Source organism: Salarias fasciatus, chromosome 17 (genome assembly GCF_902148845.1).
Source record: "Salarias fasciatus chromosome 17, fSalaFa1.1, whole genome shotgun sequence".
Taxonomy (NCBI): domain Eukaryota; kingdom Metazoa; phylum Chordata; class Actinopteri; order Blenniiformes; family Blenniidae; genus Salarias; species Salarias fasciatus.
Genome location: NC_043761.1, coordinates 19,178,848 through 19,187,135, shown reverse-complemented (window position 1 = coordinate 19,187,135; position 8,288 = coordinate 19,178,848). Strand labels below are relative to the sequence as shown.

At 40.5% G+C, this 8,288-nt stretch overlaps 1 long non-coding RNA gene across 1 annotated transcript; it reads left to right on the top strand.

The window, feature by feature from the left end:
* Positions 1–494: 494 nt before the first annotated feature.
* Positions 495–4,476, top strand: LOC115403891 (uncharacterized). The gene is made up of 3 exons (XR_003933260.1): positions 495–557; positions 3,268–3,368; positions 3,505–4,476. It is a non-coding gene; the product is annotated as an uncharacterized LOC115403891 (long non-coding RNA).
* Positions 4,477–8,288: the final 3,812 nt, after the last annotated feature.

The window sequence follows — 8,288 nt, the reverse complement described above, 5'->3', positions numbered from 1 at the left end:
GAGGAAAAATCACATCTCGAGCTTTGGCAGCCACTGCCTATGATGGCAGCTTCACCAACACAGTATGAAGAGCTTGAACAACAAATGTTCAGAGATTTCCCAGATATTTTCTAAAGAAAAAAATTGTATTTACAGTACAAAAGTTTTAGGATCTATGGAGACAGGCCTGGATCCCATTATCCCCTTGTCTTCAGTGACACCATGGGTATTGAGAGGGGCTCTGGGACAGGAGCTGAAGTGAATGAAATCAAACTGATCCTGGAAGGACGCATCAGAGAAGGATTCAAGGTACGAAATCTATATTATGTAATCTCTGACTTTTTTAAGCTCTTAAACATCTCTATTACTGTGACTAAAACTGTGACTGAGATTTTTTTTTCCTTTTTTCCAGTTTAATTCCAGCAGTCCACCAAGTGCTCAATTCTGCAATGCAAATCCCACCATAAACGACAAAGTTCATGTTCTGGTTTGTGCCATTCCTGCCTCCACAATACACCTGATGGATGAAAGGTCATTTCGCAAGATAAAAGATGTCAGGGACGAAGCCAGTGAGTTAGGTGAGTTTAGCTGTTTTATAACAGACCATTTGATTTCTAGTGTGCTGATGGTGTGCCCATTATAATGTTGAAATGAAATTTTGATTGAACCGACCTTATGGTGGGCCATGGTTTCTGATGTCTTCCACAAAATTATCATAAGGAAAGCAAAACCTAAAGTTGATAAAATTCTAAATATTGTAAGTACCACCAATCCCCAGCCCAAACAAAATCATAAAAACAATACCACTTAAATGTTTAAATTGGGAACGCACCTGTTCAGAGGAAGAGAACCTGTGTGTCTCATTTCATTTTATTTTCACCTCGGTGAGAGCGAAAAAGACCGAGATATCAGGTTCAAGCTCATGTAACACATGAAATATTGTCAACAATAATATGGATTATACCCTACCGTGGGCCCTGCTCAGCAATTTTTACTGCAGACAATGAACAGAAGCGGAAATGAAAGTCTCATGAAGTTAAATTTGTTCCAATTACATGCTATTAAATTTTATTTTCATAGCACCAAATACAAAAATCATGTCCATTCCATATGAGCATGTACAAGAACAAGTTCAAAGGAAAAACTCATTTTTAACAGGAAGAAACCTGCAGAACCAGACTCAGAGGTGAAGACGTTCGACAGAAAATGACCCAGGGGTGGAGGTTTTCTACAGAAACAGACTGTGAAGTGCAGAATTCATGCTGTTCCAGTTAGAGTTAAGGGTTAGAAGGGGAGAAAAGAACAACAGACACTGAAAGTAACAAAGTCCATTTATTGTGGATGTGATAAGGGAAGAACCTTCAGAACCTTCATAACTTTCAGCTCCACTGTGAATCCACTTATCAGTAAACCACAATACTGGTTTGCCTTTATGTTCATGATTATTGTGCTGTCTCTCTCTCTCTCTCTCTCTCTCTTGGGAAGTGAGTTCTCCAGGCACAGAATGCATGCAGTCTGTTGATGTTTAACCTTTAATCGTTGGTGAGGAAGGAACTGAAGTGCCTTTTCAGGCCCCTCCTTCACTGGAGAGGCCCCTTTTTATGTCTACTGTGAGAGAGGGAAAAATAATCAGTCATGTTTAGAGACTGGTGTCCCCAGTAGTGCTGTCCTTGAGCCACTTAGTGCAAACTCTCCCCCACAGCTGAGCCTAACCACACCCCACCGCCACAATAATGAAGTTGCAGTGTAAGAGCCAATGTATAAAAAAAGAAGAAGAAGAGAAAAAAGAACACTGGGAATTTTTACAAAATTGATGTCACTCTTTTTGAACATTCTTTAATTTCATAAATGCAATAACACTAATACAATCCCAATCATATTTTAAAGTTATTCAGTTGTGTCATCACAGTTTTGGATGTGAAATAAGTAGAGCTGGGCAACGATTAAATTTCTTAATCACGATTAATCGCACCCCAATCCTGGAGTTAATCGCGATTAATCACGATTAAAATGGCTCATTTGAAATCTGCTGAGGCCATTCAAAATGTGTGTGTGTTACATACGATAAGTCCTCAAGAACGAGTTTCTGTTTATTCATGTGTCATAAACCAAGTCACATCCAAGTAATAAACAGATGAAAAATGGAAGTTTCATATAAGCGCACACTTCCTCAAACTTCATTATATATCCGACCCTCAGACAGAGAAGACAGGATAAATTCAGTCATGCTGCATTGTGCCTCATACTTACCTTTATTAAGCCAGATTGTGTGTTGATTGGAAATGTACTCTATATTGTGTGTTTTCAGCGCCTGAAGAAAGCCCAGAGGGATGAAACGTTGCACCAGCAAAACACGCAATTTAAGATTCATTTTCATTTTTTTTTTTTCATATTTGTGCTCCTGATTTCAGTTTATGTGTTATACCAGCCTTTTTCTCATGATTTTTCTGATAATTCGGCCGAGTTCAATATGGCAAATAATGAGAAATGGACCGTGTTTCACCGCTAAAAGCGCGTGTGCTTTTTTGACATTCAGCTGGAGCGCGGTTTCACTCAGCGAGGTGTCGCAGGACAGGTTCGGCTTGTTCACAACTCCCACAGCGTGATTCAGCCAGGCTGGGCCAGGCGCACGTCCACACTAAAATATATCAAAGTGAAATTCATAACTTGCATGTGTAGACCCAGCTCCCAGACCCAACTTTGAAAAACATAGACGGCAACATTTTTTTCTTGCGCGATAAGAGTGTGGCGATAACACAGCACGTTACCGCCGTTAACGGCCCAGCTAAGTAATTTTTACAGCAGCAGATCTAACTGAGAGAAGGGAGCAAAACTACTTCTTGTGGTTGCAATAGTAATAAAGCATTCCTATCAGTCATTACCCAAACTTTAATATTTGCCAATAATTGTAAAACTTTCTGTACTACGAGGTCAGAGGTCGCGCTCTCAGCTTTTGAACACCAACAATAGATTTAAACAATGTCAAGCCCTCCACACCAACTCTTTAGCTGCTGACTGTCCGTTCCTTTCTTAAAATAGTTTCCCTCAGAATGACGTTCAGCATTTCGGGTTATCAGTCAGTAGCCACTGGACCACAGTGAGGACTGGGTAATGGTTAATGTTTGCCTTTCACTTCACACTTGTCTTGTCTGTCTTGCATCTTCTCTCAGGATGTGTCACCATCAACCAGAAAAAATATTATATCAGTGTCATATGACACATACAGATGTTTGTTAAAAAGCTATAAGAATAAATTTCTGGTTTCTGGTTTGTACTCTTTCTTGGCAGGAATTCCCCAAGTCGCGATCCTCACCAAAATTGATGAAGCCTGTAATGTTGTCCAATACAGTTTGAAGTATGTCTACAGGAGCAAGTGGCTGAAAAAGCAGGTGAGTGATCAACTGATAACTGATCAGCTGAACTGTGCTGACATGCGACCGCAGTCTCAGTGATTTTGAAATGTGTATTACTTTTTATAAATAAACTACAATCAATGATTTTCTTTCTTATCTCATTGAAAATTAGATGGAAAAAGTGAGTGTGATGACAGGAATTCCAATGCACTGCATCTTCCCAGTGAGGAACTACAGCTCAGAAATCGAAACAGATGATGACATGGATTCACTGATACTGAGCGCAATGAGGAAGATCATTGACTACGGAGAAGACTTCCTGAATGATCAGTCTGCTGCAGGCGATGATGGCACTCAGGAAATTGCCCTGAATCAAAACATGGAACATGCTTGACAGCAGCGATCATAAAAACTGACATTTAACCCCTGGGTTTTTACTTCTTCAGAGGTCAGACCAAAGCTGTAAGCTTCATGCATTTTCCTCTTCAGAGGTTTGATATCTTTTTTTTTTTTCTATTTTCCTCTACCGTTTTTTGTTTGTTTATGAATTAAGATTCTGCTTTGAATAAAGTCTCCTTTGTTCTGCTGATAAGCACATTCTGATCTACCTCCAGTGGCGGCGTTAGGCCTATTTCAGGGGGCTGAAGCCGGGGCGCGTTGATCCAGGATTGCTTTCACCTGGCTTGATGAGTCCAGGTGTTCTCATATGCTGGATTGGTCTTTTGTGCAACCCAGTAAGCTTGAACCCTCTGGTTTTGGATTGGATGAGCCTGAATCCTTCTTTTGTGCTATAGGCCCCTGGTACTGTTATGTCTCCCTCTGTGTCCCCTTCTGTGTCTCAGTAAGTTTCTCTTACCTGTTTGTGACTTCCTGTTTTATTTTGACTCACCCGTAGTACACAAATAAGGACTATTCATATTGGAGGTGTCCTTTAAAATGATTCTGTTTTGATATTGAAATGTGTGAACTTTCAGTGTTTTTTGTTTTTGTCTTTCAAAAGGATTTCTTGTTTCTTTTGTCTTCTCTCAAAGATTTATCACCACCACCTGCTGGTCAAAACAGTTTTGACAACAGCTAACGTAACAGTAAAATTCAAAGCATCAAAACAGAAGTGCTCAGTGATCAGAAAAACAGACTTTGTTTCCAGGGGACAATATTTTCTGATGGAACCAAAGCAGAACCAACGGATGGACAGCACACTACATGCTGTTTTTCATCTTTTTTGTCAGAGCACAATGTTATAAAAGCCTGTATAAGAAATAAAAACTCCACGTGGTTCCACATGATGCATTATTGAAACAACTCACAGGAAGAGAATTTTGATTGAGTAGTGATTTTTTTTTTTTTTTTTGTTAAAGAAAAAAATACTGTCCTGTCCAGCACAGAAGCAGCAGAATGGAAGTCTGGCTGCTAGTATGTGTCCAACAGATTTGCTCTTCCAAGAGGAACTTAGAAGTATAAAGCTCCTCTTGTTAACATGATTTTTTTTTTTTTTTTTTTTTATATTATGTTGTGATTTTGTAATCAGCAAAACACTGGTGGGTTTATCTAAATTCCTTCAGTTTGGAAAATGATATCCAACCATAATTTTTCACCTCATAATTAAACTTTGTGGAACGACAGCGTAATCCCAAAATAAAGCAATCTATTAAGGAAAAATTAAAGTAAATCAAAGACACTGAGGGTAGTGCAGAGTCTCAAAGTTTGGACAACTGTTTTGTTTTTAGCAGCAGAAATTGATAACTTTCCAATTCTTTGAATTCTTTGATTAAAAAAAATAATAAATAAAATTTTGGAATATAAAACTTCACACAAAAGATAATGAAATTAAATATATGGTATTATTTTTGGGCTGAAATGTCACACTGTACAAAGCCAAGAAGTAAATTATGTAGCATAAGCCCAAAGTTGCTGAAGAGACAATCCAAGGTAAACCTACTGATAACTTGCCACAGTGGTCAGAACTTCTTCATTATAAAGTATTTTTGAGGCAGAATCCTGTTTTTTTGCCAACACATACGAGGGGGTATGCAAAAAAAAAACGGAATTTGATTATAACTTTTTATTTATGACATTTCAAAGTAAAACACCACCGTCGCCTTCAAAATAATCCCCATCTGCATTAATACAGCGCTCCAGGCGTGTCTCCCATTTGACGAATGCGTCAGCAAAGTCGTGCGTAATGATCACCTTCAGGACGTCCTGCGATTTTTCTTGCACCTCCTCCACGTCTGCAAAACGCCGTCCCTTCAGCCCCTTCTTCAATTTGGGGAACAAGAAAAAGTCACAGGGGGCAAGATCCGGCGAATAAGGCGGATGGGGGAGGAGATTCATCCCATGTTTCGCCAAGAACTGCGTGACGCGCAGAGCTTTGTGCGCGGGCGCATTGTCGTGGTGGATCCACCATTCTCCACTCGCCCACAACGCGGGCCGCTTCCTCCTCACATCCTCACGGAGGCGTCGTAGGACTTCGATGTAGAAAGCCTGATTTACAGTCTGACCTGGAGGGACAAACTCGCTGTGGACGATACCCTGCACATCGAAGAAGCAGATCAGCATTGTCTTCACGGCTGAGCGGACCTGACGCGCTTTCTTTGGCCGAGGGGATCCATGGTGTTTCCACTGGCTGGACTGCTGCTTGGTCTCGGGATCATACCCGTAGCACCACGTCTCGTCCCCGGTGATGACCTTCGACAACAGCCCGGCATCGTCCTCCAGCTGCTGTTTGATCTGCCGGCACACGTCCACGCGGGACTCCTTCTGCTCCGGTGTGAGCAGGCGCGGCACCATTTAGGCAGAGATGCGGCGCAGCCCCAAATCGTGGTTTATAATCCTCTGGCAGGAACTCCAGGAGACCCCCGTCAGATCAGCTACCTCTTGAATGCTCCTGCGTCGATCTTCCATCACAGCCGCTTCAATTTCCCCGACAATTGCGGCCGTGTGGGAGGTGGAGGGTCGTCCTGGTCTCGGCTGATCCTCAATGGACATCTGGCCTTTCTGGAACCGCCCGAACCACTCATAGACCTGATTCTTCCCCAGCGCTTCATCCTTGTAGGCTTGCTGCAACAAGGTAAGTGTTTCTGCTGCTGTTTTTCCCAGTAAGAAGCAAAATTTGATGCTTGCGCGCTGCTCTGTCTTTCCGCTCACTGTCGCCATTTTGGAAAAATCGCAGACCCCACCTACACTCTGTTACTATAAATAGCGCCTGACAGGCGTGTGTGTAACTCTCGGGGCTCAAATTTCTCACAGATGTGCATGAGGCTTACCTGCAGCACATCTGACGGCCAGGAGTCAGAACTCATTATTATTATTGTTTTCTGACCAAATTCCGGGTTTTTTTGGTTCCCCCCTCGTATTTGCATGATAGTTTCAGGTACAAACTACATTATTTTGGAAAAGAGCAGTGATCCTACAATTGTTCTTAAAGACAGATGGCTTTAGGTGCACTTTGCCAATTGGTGATTCAGAAACATCAGTGAAAGTACAGTGTATGTACTGTATATATGTGTTTGTATATATGTGTGTATAATATATATATATATTGATAAAGCATTGAAAACCAAAATAAAAATATGTTATTAAAAAAAAGAAAAGAAACATTAGTGAAATCAGCTTCAGGCACAGAAGCAGAGATGCAACTTTTAAACAGGACAGAGACACTGGATGAGTCCAGCACATAGTCTGCATAGATTATGTAGAATTTAGCACCGCCACCTGCTGGACAAGAGTGTAACGACAGCAATCAGAGTACAGTGGTCTCCTGAACGGGCTAAAAGTTGCATTACTCACTAAAAATAATATATATGGATGTGTAGTGTCTAAATCTTAGTTAAAACTCAAAAAAATGGAAGTTAACAATGATTAATCCAACATTCATGAGGCAGGAATTTTGAAAGACGTCATGAATGTCAAACGATTCTCAGTTCAATGTAGAGGTGCGCGGATTGCGGTTGCACCCGCGGAGTCCGTGGATAACCGTTCGGGCGGACGACGTGTCGAAAAATTAAGATTTTAATTACATTCGGGCGGGTTGCGGTTGAAGCACTCAAATTAAAAAAAAGCAACATTTTAATAGCCGAGGCATCTTTAACACACCTAAAAACTATTCTGCGGGTGGTGGGCGGGTTCGGTTTTGAAAATTGATAAAGAATCGTTCATGCGGGTGGATAGCGAGCGGATAGAGATTTTAAGAAGCGGTTGCGGATGGAAAAATTAGCCATCTGCGCATCTCTAGTTCAATGCATCTCTTATTTGAATGTGTTATGATGTGTAGTCATGACTATGATTAATTTATTTTGAAAAATTAATGGACAATTATTTTTAAATTTTATTTAGCCTTTATTTAAGCAGGTCAGACCTGTTGAGACACAATGATGTCTTGTTTCAAGGGAAGCCTGAGCAAGACAGCAGCTTAAAACAGCAGCTTGTTTGATGTTTTAGAACAGACAGTGCAGAGGAGCATAAAATACAATTCAAACGAGGTAAAAAAAATACAGATCAATCAGAGTGATCAACACGAGACCAACACGTTCAAGTTCAAAGTTTTCTGGAGTTTTCAGTTTATATAGAGGAGTATCTGCTGAATTCAGTGTGCGGTTGTTTGAATAAACTTTTGATTGAAACATGTTTGGAAAAATATTCTCTTTGCAGTAAAAATAATAATAATAATAATAATAATAATAATAATAATAATAATAATACATTCTTGCAAGCTGGTACATTTGGACAAGTGAGTTCACCTTGAGCTTGCAAAATGTTGTGGATTTTTATTTAAAAAGTATCCTAGGCCAGTCACGGTGCAAAAAAACCCACAAACATAATTTCCGGAAAAATCTCAAAATCTTCAAGTATATCCACTCTTGGTTCTTGAAGTCTTCAATCGTAGTTCTCCTCGGAACAATCAGGCAGAGTCGAAGTCAGAATGCAAAAAGAGGACTTTATTTCCAAAAAACCCTC